This window comes from Triticum dicoccoides, chromosome 4A, assembly GCF_002162155.2.
Source record: "Triticum dicoccoides isolate Atlit2015 ecotype Zavitan chromosome 4A, WEW_v2.0, whole genome shotgun sequence".
Taxonomy (NCBI): domain Eukaryota; kingdom Viridiplantae; phylum Streptophyta; class Magnoliopsida; order Poales; family Poaceae; genus Triticum; species Triticum dicoccoides.
The window spans coordinates 477460159-477473736 of record NC_041386.1 but is presented as its reverse complement, the minus strand read 5'-3'; positions in this window follow the sequence as shown (position 1 = coordinate 477473736).

Below are 13578 nucleotides of genomic sequence, written 5' to 3'. Positions count from 1 at the left end.
CATGCAGATAATATTAGTCATCGACCTAGATCTTCTAGAGCTTAGACTCTAGAGTTGAAGTCAACTTTATTTCTCCCAACTAACTGCCTGTTTGTCTTATTAATTGTCTCCTTTGACACAACCATGCCCCACATGCTACTACCAAGCTATGTCTACAATCAAGTAAATAAAACAGATTTATGCATTGTCACAAACAATAATTCACAAATTCTCACCACATGCATTTAGTATATACACAGTGTTTGTGGACGTGATTTGTTTTTTCAAGCACAAATAGTATGTGTACATGCAGCTCCGGAGCAACAGAGAAATTGTTAGGTGGACAAGAACATAACACAAAATATTACCCTCAATCGTCAAGTCTTGCAAGATAATTGTTGATGTGGAGAGCAGGGACAAAGCCAGGATTTTACATGGAGGGGGTTAAGTAAGACTGGCTTGGTATGAGTTTAATGAGGGTTCTGGAAGTGCTAAAATATCATGAACATGGTGTTCTAATGAGTGGTGACAACAACAACAAAAAATGAGTAGTAATATGAAGGAAATTTGAACCTTGGGCATGGCTTAGCCCCTGCTCCCCCCCCCCTTGCCCCGTCCCCGGTGGAGAGAATGAGAGAGACAATGAGAGATGGAACTTACGAATAACATAATCTAAAGAGTCTAGACACCCAACCTACTCTATGAGTTAGTTTGTTCGTTTGACTCAAGATGATAGTGGACAAACAGTCAACAATCGGTTCTAACGTTATGATGTTCAAGATGGTTTTTTTATTTTTATGGTGTGTTTGGTTGGAGGTATACCACAAATGGTTTGGGGTTATCCTTGTTTTGTTTTGGTTCATCGGGTTGTTTGGTGAACACTTGTCACACATAGACTCAACATTTTTGTTCAAAAAAAAGGAAAAGACATAGACTCATTTTTTTAAAATGCACGTCACTTCATTAAGAGAGAAATATAATTTGATTACAAGAGGGTTGCGATAGAGTTCTGAAGCCCCTAACGACACAATACCACATCCACATAAACGAAATGAACATGTTGACTATTCCCTATTACCCGGAGTTCTAAGGAAGAAGAAGATAATAGAAGGCCGGTCTGGGTAAAAGTTGCCCCTGCCTCGTCCAGACAGCCAACATGGGACACAGTCATGTTCCAAGTTTTATGGTCCTCCCCATCCGACCTTCCTCTCCTCGCCACTACCAAATGCTGCCGTCGGGCAAAGCCTGAGCAGCCCATGGTGGCGCGCGGTCCTGTAGGTGGTTCCATGACGGTCATCGATCCTCAGCAGTGACTCGAAGAGAATAGTAGTAGCGACAAGAATAGCACCAACATGGCAACGATCTGGGAGCAGCATCAACGCACAGCATCGGTCCTACAAATCGCACATTAGTGGCAAGAAGTGCAGCGGCATGGCAACGATCCGAGATCACCGGGAGCGGCGCATTGCACTTAGTTGTGGTTGTATGTATCGCGCGTCAGCAACATCAAGGCACCTTTTGTTTTGTGCTCATGGAGTAGTTGTGGCTAAGCGGGTCCCGGAAGCAGTACGAAGTCATGGCTTGCTGGTGGCCACCAGTTGCGGGCGGCATGAAGTCCGGAAGGCGGTGCTCGCGCCACTGCGGTGGTTGGTGGTAGACGGTCCCCACATCCAGCCGGTGGGTTGCTCCTCTTGTGTGTTGTCATAGTGGTGCGGTTTGGTCTCAATGACAACATGCATAGCCATGGCGGGTGGCAGGTGTGGCCTCTCGATTGTCGTCATTGCCCTCCTCCACCCAGTTGTCCGACATGACTCCAAGTTGCTTGACATTGGATCTTGGCGGTACGATAACATCGAGCGACAAGATAGAGTGGCAGGTCCAGACAACTGCCATCTACATCCCCATGAAGCAATCATCCGCTCAATAGCTCATGTGTTATTGCTGGAATTTAGTCTATTTTGGGCAGCCCAATAACTATTTCAGAAATTTCTAGTAAATCCTAGAGGCCCACTTAGCCCATTTGTGCAAGGCAAGGGATATTACTAAAGTTTAGTCCCACATTGCTAGTTTAGTGGGAGTTGGACCTCCTTATAAGGGAGGTTCTTTCCCCACTTGTACGAGCATGAGAACAAGAGGGATATTCACGCGCGCTCCTCCTCCGCCGCCCGCCTCGTCGCGCCGCGCCGCGCCGCGCCGCGCCGCGGGTTGCGGGAATGAGCCGAGCCGATATCTAAATTTTTGCCACGCACCCCAAGTCCAGCGCTTCTGCTGCTACTATCCCGTATGTGTTCTTGTTTTTCCTGTTAAAGGTTCTGTCGCAGTTCCTTGTTCTAGTCCTTGTTCTACACCTGATAGGTTCTACTTCATATATGCTACTTGCTATACTGTCTGATCTAGATATGTTTACTTACAGCTCATATATGAAGATGTTGTTTACCTTCTCTTTGTCAAATTGCATGACTTGCTTTATCTCTGCTGTATTAGTCATGTTTTATCTAGTATTTCTATCAGCAAAGTTGTTTGGTAAATTGCTCATATTTCCAACAATCCAAAAACCTTATTATAGGCAATTTACCCTGAGTGGTTTTGCTGCTTCCATGAGACCTCCTATGTTTGAGGGTATCCACTATAAGAGGTGGCGCGTGAGAGCAGTCTTATGGTTTCAAACCATGAGTTGCTATGACGCCACTCTCGGCAAACCTGAAGGAGAGCTTGATGCTCAACATGCACAAGCTTTTCAGAAAATGGATACTCTGTTTAAGGCTGCTCTCTTGAGTGTTCTTGGTGAGAACATAGTTGATGCTTATGCGTCAATTGATAATGGAAAATATATGTGGGATGCACTCGAGGCCAAGTTTGGGGTCTCGGATGCTGGCACTGAGCTGTACATCATGGAGCAATTCTATGATTATAGGATGACTGAAGAGCGCTCCGTGGTTGAGCAAGCTCATGAGATACAGTCATTTGCTAGAGAACTTGAGCACTTCAGTTGTATGCTACTGGACAAGTTTGTTGCCGGAGGTATCATCACTAAGCTTCCTCCTTCATGGAGGAACTTTGCTACCTTGTTGAAGCATAAGAGGCAGGAGTTTTCCGTCCCGGATCTCATTGGCACTCTTGATGTGGAAGAAAAGGCGAGAGCAAAGGACACACATGCTTGAGGTATTGAGGAGGATCTAGTGCCAATGTGGTACAGAAGCAAAACTTCCAGCCCCACAAGTTCAAGAACAAGGGCAAGTTTGATGGGAAGAACAAGGCTGTGCAACACACGAACTTTAAGAAGAAGAATGGCAAGAAGAAAGGTGCTTGTCATGTGTGTGGGGATCCTGATCATTGGGCTCCTAGTTGCCCTAATCGCTATGACAAGCGTCATCCTGGGAAAGGCGGCAAGACCGCTAATGTTGTCATTGAAGACACTGACATGAAGGATGTTGGGTATGGTATATTTCCCACTATTCTTTCAGTATGTCATTCTCCTTACTGGTTGATTGACACGGGTGCTAATGTGCATGTATGCGGTGATATTTCCATGTTTTCGTCTTATCAGACCGCAGGGACTTCAACCGTGCTGATGGGCAACGGTTCAAGTGCTTCTGTTCGTGGTGTTGGCACGGTCGATCTGAAGTTTACTTCGGAGAAGATTGTGCGGCTGAAGAACGTGCATTATGTCCCCTCCGTCAATAAAAATCTTGTTCGCGGATCTCTTCTGTGTAGAGATGGCTACAAGCTTGTCTTTGAGTCGAATAAATTTGTAATATCCAAGTATGGAATCTTTGTTGGTAAAGGCTATGAGTCAGGAGGCTTGTTTCATTTATCCTTATCAGACGTTTGCAATAAAGTTGTTAATCATATTTGCAACAATAGTGAATCCAATGTGTGGCATTCACGTCTTTGTCATGTTAACTTTGGTTGCATGTCACGACTAGCGAAGTTGAACTTAATCCCTAGTTTCACCACCGTCAAGGGATCTAATGTCAAGTGTGTGTGCAAGCTAAGCAACCTCGTAAGTCTCACACGACTGCGGAAATAAGAAATCTTGCACCACTAGAGCTCATACATTCAGATCTATGTGAAATGAATGGTGTGTTGACAAAAGGTGGAAAGAAATATTTCATGATGTTAATTGATGACTCCACTAGATACTGCCGTGTGTATCTTCTGAAATCTAAGGATGAGGCTTTGAACTTTTTCAAGATCTATAAAGATGAAGTGGAAAACCAACTTGATCGAAAAATCAAGAGGCTTAGGTCCGACCGTGGTGGAGAGTATTTTTCCAATGAATTTGATGCTTTTTGCGCGGAACATGGTATAATCCATGAGAGGACGCCTCCCTATTCACCTCAGTCAAATGGGGTGGCCGAAAGAAAGAGCCGTACCCTAACAGATTTGGTTAACGTCATGTTAGACACTTCGGGTCTCTCCAAGGCATGGTGGGGGAGGCGATATTGACTGCATGTCATGTCCTAAACTGAGTTCCCACAAAGAACAAAGAGATAACTCCATTCGAGGAATGGGAGAAGAAAAGGTTAAAACTCTCTTATCTACAAACATGGGGTTGTTTGGCGAAAGTCAATGTTCCAATTCCAAAGAAGAGGAAGCTTGGACCAAAGACTGTGGATTGTGTTTTCTTGGGATATGCTTTTCATAGCATTGGCTATAGATTCTTGGTTGTAAAATCTGAGGTACCTGACATACATGTCGATACGATCATGGAGTCGAATGATGCGACTTTCTTTGAAGATATCTTTCCCATGAAGGATATGGCTACCTCATCTAATCAGGAGATGCCTAGTTCATAAAATCAGGAACCAGTTACAATTACCGAACCTACCATTTCGATGGAACACTTTGAAAGTCCTGTGGAGAAGAACAATGAAGTTCCTACTAGGAGCAAGAGACAGAGGACTGCAAAGTCTTTTGGTGATGATTTTCTTGTGTATCTCATATATGACACTCCAAGTTCTATTTCAGAGGCCTATGCATCTGAAGATGCTGACTACTGGAAGGAAGCGGTTCGTAGCGAGATGGATTCCATCTTGGCGAATGAAACCTGGGAGATAACTGATCGTCCTTATGGGTGCAAACCTATAGGATGCAAATGGGTATTCAAGAAGAAGCTTAGGCCTGACGGTACTATTGAAAAGTATAAGGCTCGGCTCGTGGCTAAGGGTTATACCCAAAAGGAAGGTGAAGACTTCTTTGATACTTACTCACCTGTGGCTCGACTGACCACTATTCGAGTTCTACTTTCACTAGCTGCCTCGCATGGTCTTCTCATTCATCAAATGGATGTTAAGACTGCTTTCCTAAATGGAGAGTTGGACGAGGAAATTTATATGGAACAACCAGATGGGTTTGTACTAGATGGTTAGGAAGGGAAAGTGTGCAAGTTGCTGAAGTCTTTGTATGGACTTAAGCAAGCACCCAAACAGTGGCATGAAAAGTTTGAAAGAACTTTAACAGTTGCAGGCTTTGTTGTGAACGAAGCTGACAAATGTGTGTACTATCGCCATGGTGGGGGCGAGGGAGTTATCCTGTGCTTTTATGTTGATGACATACTGATTTTCGGAACAAATCTGAATGTTATTAAGGAGGTCAAGGATTTCCTATCTCGTTGTTTTGAGACGAAGGATTTAGGAGTGGCTGATGTCATTCTGAACATCAAGTTGTTGAGAGACGATAATGGTGGGATTACATTGCTTCAATCTCACTATGTGGAAAAGATCTTGAGTCGCTTTCGCTATAGTGACTGCAAGCCCTCTCCAACACCATATGATGCGAGTGTGTTACTTCGAAAGAATCGAAGAATTGCTAGAGATCAATTGAAATGTTCTCTAATTATTGGCTCTCTTATGTACTTAGCAAGTGCTACAAAACCTGACATCTCTTTTGTTGTTAGCAAACTGAGTCGGTTTGTCTCCAGACCAGGAGATGTGCATTGGAAAGCTCTAGAGAGAGTTTTGCGTTATTTGAAAGGCACTGCAAATTATGGAATTCACTACACCGGGCATCCAAAGGTGCTTGAAGGGTATAGTGACTCAAACTGGATCTCAGATGCTGATGAGATAAAGGCCACGAGCGGTTATGTATTCACTCATGGAGGTGGCGCTGTTTCTTGGAAGTCTTGCAAGCAGACCATCTTAACGAGGTTAACAATGGAAGCAGAACTCACAGCACTAGATACAGCTACGGTTGAAGCAGATTGGCTTCGCCGGCTCTTGAATGACTTGCCGATTGTTGAGAAACCTGTACCGGGTGTCCTTATGAACTGCGATAATCAAACTGTGATCACGAAAGTGAGCAGCTCAAAGGATAACATGAAGTCATCAAGACACGTTCAGAGAAGGTTAAAGTCTGTCAGGAAAATTAAAAACTCCGGAGTTATTGCGTTGGATTATATCCAAACGTCTAAAAATCTGGCGGATCCTTTTACCAAGGGTCTATCACATAATGTGATAGATAATGCATCGAGGGAGATGGGTATGAGACCCACAATATGAGTTGTTCATAGTGGTAACCTATTCTTTGTGATCCTAGATCCCGTGAATTAGATGTGGAAGACAAGCTGTTGATCAACTGAGAGGAGAGTATCCTTACTATTCACAATACCACTCCATGAAGATGCAATACTCTCCTAATCTGCATGGCAGGTTGATGTATATCTTAATGTGTTCTAAGTGGCTTATTTAAGCAGAGATGTTATCCTGCAGAACATCTTTTGAAGAACACACCTATATGAGTCTAATTGTCAAACGTCGCAATCTATGAGAGTAGGGTTCTCTCTAGTAAACTCATGAAAGGTCACAGAGTATGACGCATAAGCTCCACCTGTGGGGAAGACCCACGGTAGCCACATATCGGTCAAGGCTTTATGTGAAGCTAGATTCGTAGAAAACTTGCAGTTCAAGGCCCAGTCCACTGTTCAAGTTGCTTACTAGTGTAGCATAGATTTCTAGGTGGAAGTTCAACTTAACAGTCTCCACTGCAGTACCAGTATATAAAACAGTGTTTTGGAACCAAAGGCAAATTTCTGTGTGCCTCTGGGATCTGGTGGGGGATTGCTGGAATTTAGTCTATTTTGGGCAGTCCAATAACTATTTCAGAAATTCCTAATAAATCCTAGAGGCCCACTTAGCCCATTTGTGCAAGGCAAGGGATATTACTAAAGTTTAGTCCTGTTGGAGATCGTAGCAGAAATTAAAAAAATTCTACGCATCACCAAGATCAATCTATGGAGTATTCTAGCAACAAGGGGAATAGGAGTGCATCTACATACCCTTGTAGATCGCGAGCGGAAGCGTTCAAGAGAACGGGGATGATGGAGTCGTACTCGCCGTGATCCAAATCACTGATGACCAAGTGCCGAACGGATGGCACCTCCGCGTTCAACACACGTACGGAGCGGATGACGTCTCCTCCTTCTTGATCCAGCAAGGGGGAAGGAGAGGTTGATGAAGATCCAGCAGCACGATGGCATGGTGGTGGATGCAGCAGTGATCACAGCAGGGCTTCGCCGAGCTTCTGCGAGAGGGAGAGGTGTAGTAGGGGAGAGGGAGGCGCCAAGACTTGAGGTGCGGCTGCCCTCCCTCCCCCCCTTTATATAGGCCCCCTAGGGGTGAAGGAAATATGCTCTAGAGGCAATAATAAAGTTATTATTTATTTCCTTATATCATGATAAATGTTTATTATTCATGCTAGAATTGTATTAACCGGAAACATAATACATGTGTGAATACATAGACAAATAGAGTGTCACTAGTATGCCTCTACTTGACTAGCTCGTTAATCGAAGATGGTTATGTTTCCTAACCATGAACAAAAGAGTTGTTATTTGATTAATGGGATCACATCATTAGAAGAATGATGTGATTGACTTGACCCATTCCGTTAGCTTAGCACTCGATCGTTTAGTATGTTGCTATTGCTTTTTTCATGACTTATACATGTTCCTGTGACTATGAGATTATGCAACTCCCGTTTGCCGGAGGAACACTTTGTGTGCTACCAAACGTCACAACGTAACTGGGTGATTATAAAGGAGCTCTACAGGTGTCTCCAAAGGTACATGTTGGGTTGGCGTATTTCGAGATTAGGATTTGTCACTCCGATTGTCGGAGAGGTATCTCTGGGCCCTCTCGGTAATGCACATCACATAAGCCTTGCAAGCATTGCAACTAATGAGTTAGTTGCGAGATGATGTACTACGGAACAAGTAAAGAGACTTGCCGGTAACGAGATTGAAATAGGTATTAAGATATCGACGATCGAATCTCGGGCAAGTAACATACCGATGACAAGGGAACAACGTATGTTGTTATGCGGTCTGACCGATAAAGATCTTCGTAGAATATGTGGGAGCCAATATGAGCATCCAGGTTCCGCTGTTGGTTATTGACCGGAGACGTGTCTCGGTCATGTCTACATTGTTCTCGAACCCGTAGGGTCCGCACGCTTAAGGTTTCGATGACAGTTATATTATGAGTTTATGAGTTTTGATGTACCTAAGGAGTTCGGAGTCCCGGATGAGATCGGGGACATGACGAGGAGTCTCGAAATGGTCGAGACGTAAAAATCGATATATTGGACGACTATATTCGGACATCGGAAAGGTTCCGAGTGATTCGGGTATTTTCGGAGGTACCGGGGAGTTACGGGAATACGAGGAAGAAGCAATGGGCCTTAGTGGGCCTTAGTGGAAAGGACCAGGAGGTGGCGCGCGCCCCTCCCAAGCCCAGTCCGAATTGGACAAGGGGTTTGGGGCGCGGCCCCTCTCTCCCTTCCTTCCCCTCTTCCCCCCTTTCCCCCCTTCTCCTAGTTGGACTAGGAAAGGAGGAAACCTACTCCAACTAGGAGTAGGAATCCTACTCCCTGGCACGCCCCTCCTAGGGCCAGCCTCCTCCCCCTTGCTCCTTTATATACGGAGGCAGGGGGCACCCCATAGACACACAAGTTGATCCACGTGATCGTTTTCTTAACCGTGTGCGGTGCCCCCTTCCATCATAATCCTCGATAATATTGTAGCGTTGCTTAGGCGAAGCCCTGCGACGGTAGAACATCAAGATCGTCACCACGCTGTCGTGCTGACGGAACTCTTCCCCGACACTTTGCTGGATCGGAGTCCGGGGATCGTCATCGAGCTGAACGTGTGCTAAAACTTGGAGATGCCGTAGTTCCGGTGCTTGATCGGTCGGGCCGTGAAGACGTACGACTACATCAACCGCGTTGTGCTAACGCTTCCGTTGTCGGTCTACAAGGGTACGTAGATCACACTCTCCCCTCTCGTTGCTATGCATCACCATGATCTTGCGTGTGCGTAGGAATTTTTTTGAAATTACTACGTTCCCCAACAGTGGCATCCGAGCCTAGGTTTTATGTGTTGATGTTATATGCACGAGTAGAACACAAGTGAGTTGTGGGCGATATAAGTCATACTGGTTACCAGAATGTCATACTTTGGTTCGGCGGTATTGTTGGACGAAGCAGCCCGGACCGACATTATGCGTACGCTTACGCGAGATCGGTTCTCCCAACGTGCTTTGCACAAAGGTGGCTAGCGGGTGACAGTTTCTCCAACTTTAGTTGAATCGAGTGTGGCTACGCCCGGTCCTTGCGAAGGTTAAAACAACACCAACTTGACAAACTATCGTTGTGGTTTTGATGCGTAGGTAAGATTAGTTCTTGCTTAAGCCCGTAGCAGCCACGTAAAACTTGCAACAACAAAGTAGAGGACGTCTAACTTGTTTTTGCAGGGCATGTTGTGATGTGATATGGTCAAGACATGATGCTAAATTTTACTGTATGAGATGATCTTGTTTTGTAACCAAGTTATCGGCAACTGGCAGGAGCCATATGGTTGTCACTTTATTGTATGCAATGCAATTGCGCTATAATGCTTTACTTTATCACTAAGCGGTAGCGATAGTCATGGAAGCATAAGATTGGCGAGACGACAACGATGCTACGATGGTGATCAAGGTGTCGCGCCGGTGACGATGGTGATCACGACGGTGCTTCGAAGATGGAGATCACAAGCACAAGATGATGATGGCCATATCATATCACTTATATTGATTGCATGTGATGTTTATCTTTTATGCATCTTATCTTGCTTTGATTGACGGTAGCATTTTAAGATGATCTCTCACTAATTATCAAGAAGTGTTCTCCCTAAGTATGCACCGTTGCGAAAGTTCTTCGTGCTGAGACACCACGTGATGATCGGGTGTGATAGGCTCTACGTTCAAATACAACGGGTGCAAAACAGTTGCACACGCAGAATACTCAGGTTATACTTGACGAGCCAAGCATATACAGATATGGCCTCGGAACACGGAGACCGAAAGGTCGAGCGTGAATCATATAGTAGATATGATCAACATAGTGATGTTCACCATTGAAACTACTCCATCTCACGTGATGATCGGACATGGTTGAGTTGATTTGGATCACATGATCACTTAGAAGATTAGAGGGATGTCTTTCTAAGTGCGAGTTCTTAAGTAATATGATTAATTGAACTTTAAATTTATCATGAACTTAGTCCTGGTAGTATTTTGCAAATTATGTTGTAGATCAATAGCTCGCGTTGTTGCTTCCCTGTGTTTATTTTGATATGTTCCTAGAGAAAATTGTGTTGAAAGATGTTAGTAGCAATGATGTGGATTGGATCCGTGATCTGAGATTTATCCTCATTGCTGCACAGAAGAATTATGTCCTTGATGCACCGCTAGGTGATAGACCTATTGCAGGAGCAGATGGAGACGTTATGAACGTTTGGCTAGCTCAATATGATGACTACTTGATAGTTTAGTGCACCATGCTTAATGGCTTAGAATCGGGACTTCAAAGACGTTTTGAACGTCATGGACCATATGAGATGTTCCAGGAGTTGAAGTTAATATTTCAAGCAAATACCCGAGTTGAGAGATATGAAGTCTCCAACAAGTTCTATAGCTAAAAGATGGAGGAGAATCGCTCAACTAGTGAGCATGTGTTCAGATTGTCTGGGTACTACAATAACTTGAATCAAGTGGGAGTTAATCTTCCAGATAAGATAGTGATTGACAGAATTCTCTAGTCACCATCACCAAGTTAGTATAACTTCGTGATGAACTATAATATGCAAGGGATAACGGAAACAACTCCCAAGCTCTTCATGATGCTGAAATCAACGAAGGTAGAAATCAAGAAAAACATCAAGTGTTGATGGTTGACAAGACCACTAGTTTCAAGAAAAGGGCAAAGGGAAGAAGGGGAACTTCAAGAAGAACGGCAAGCAAGTTGCTGCTCAAGTGAAGAAGCCCAAGTCTGGTCCTAAGCCTGAGACTGAGTGCTTCTACTCCAAAGGGACTGGTCACTGGAAGTGGAACTGCCCCAAGTATTTGGCGGATAAGAAGGATGGCAAAGTGAACATAGTATATTTGATATACATGTTATTGATGTGTACTTTACTAGTGTTTATAGCAACCCCTCAGTATTTGATACTAGTTCAGTTGCTAAGATTAGTAACTCGAAACGGGAGTTGCAGAATAAACAGAGACTAGTTAAGGGTGAAGTAACGATGTGTGTTGGAAGTGGTTCCAAGATTGATATGATCATCATCGCACACTCCCTATAATTTTGGGATTAGTGTTGAACCTAAATAAGTGTTATTTGGTGTTTGCGTTGAGCATGAATATGATTTGATCATGTTTATACGGTTATTCATTTAAGTAAGAGAATAAATTGTTGTTCTGTTTACATGAATAAAACCTTATATGGTTACACACCCAATGAAAATAGTTCGTTGGATCTCGATCGTAGTGATACACATAATCATAATATTGAAACCAAAAGATGCAAAGTTAATAATGATAGTGCAACTTATTTGTGGCACTGTCGTTTAGGTCATATTGGTGTAAAGTGCATGAAGAAACTCCATGCTGATGGGCTTTTGGAATCACTTGATTATGAATCAATTGATGCTTGCGAACCATGCCTCATGGGCAAGATGACTAAGACTCTGTTCTTCGGAACAATGGAGCGAGCAACAGATTTGTTGGAAATCATACATACTGATGTATGTGGTCCGATGAATATTGAGGCTCGCGACAGGTATCATTGTTTTCTGATCTTCACAGATGATTTGAGCAGATATGAGTATATCTACTTGATGAAACATAAGTCTGAAACATTTGAAAAGTTCAAATAATTCCAGGGTGAAGTGGAAAATCATCGTGACAAGAAAAAAAAGTTTCTACGATCTGATCGCGGAGACAAATATTTGAGTTACGAGTTTGGTCTTCAATTAAAACATTGTGGAATAGTTTCACAAACTCATGCCACCTGGAACACCACAGCATAATGGTGTGTCCGATCGTCATAACCGTACTTTATTGGATATAGTGCAATCTATGATGTCTCTTACCAATCTACCACTATCGTTTTGGGGTTATGCATTAGAGACAGCTGCATTCACATTAAAAAGGGCACCATCTAAATCCATTGAGACGACACAATCTGAATTATGGTTTGGCAAGAAACCAAAGTTGTCGTTTCTTAAAGTTTTGGGTTGTGATGCTTATGTGAAAAAGTTTCATCCTGATAAGCTCAAACCCAAATCGGAGAAATATGTCTTCATAGGATACCCAAAGGAGACTGTTGGGTACACCTTCTATCACAGATCCGAAGGCAAGACATTCGTTGCTAAGAATGGATCCTTTCTAGAGAAGGAGTTTCTCTCGAAAGAAGTGAGTGGGAGGAAAGTAGAAAACTTGATAAGGTAATTGTACCTTCTCCCTTATTGGAAAGTAGTTCATCACAGAAATCTGTTCTTGTGACTACTACACCAATTAGTGAGGAAGCTAATGATGATGATCATGTAACTTCAGATCAAGTTACTACCAAATCTCGTAGGTAAACCAGAGTGAGATCCGCACCAGAGTGGTACGGTAATCCTGTTCTGGAAGTCATGTTACTAGACCATGAGAAACTTGCGAACTATGAGGAAGCGATGATGAGCCCAGATTCTGTGAAATGGTTTGAGGCCATGAAATCTGAGATATGATCCATGTATGAGAACAAAGTATGGACTTTGATGGATTTGCCCGATGATCGGCAAGCCATAGAAAATAAATGGATCTTCAAGAGGAAGATGAACGCTGATAGTAGTGTTACAATCTACAAAGCTAGACTTGTCGCAAAAGGTTTTTGACAAAGTTCAAGGTGTTGACTATGATGAAATTTTCTCACTCGTAGTGATGCTTAAGTCTGTCCAAATCATGTTAGCAATTGCTGCATTTTTATGAAATCTGGCAAATGGATAAACAAAACTACATTCCTTAATGGATTTAAAGAAGAGTTGTATATGATGCAACCAGAAGGTTTTGTCAACCCTAAAGGTGCTAACAAAATATGCAAGCTCCAGTGATCCATCTATGGACTGGTGCAAGCATCTCGGAGTTGGAATATACGCTTTGATAATTTGATCAAAGCATATAGTTTTATACAGACTTGCGGTGAAGTTTGTATTTACAAGAAAGTGAGTGGGAGCACTACAGCATTTCTGATAAGTATATGTGTATGGCATATTGTTGATCAGAAATAATGTAGAATTATTCT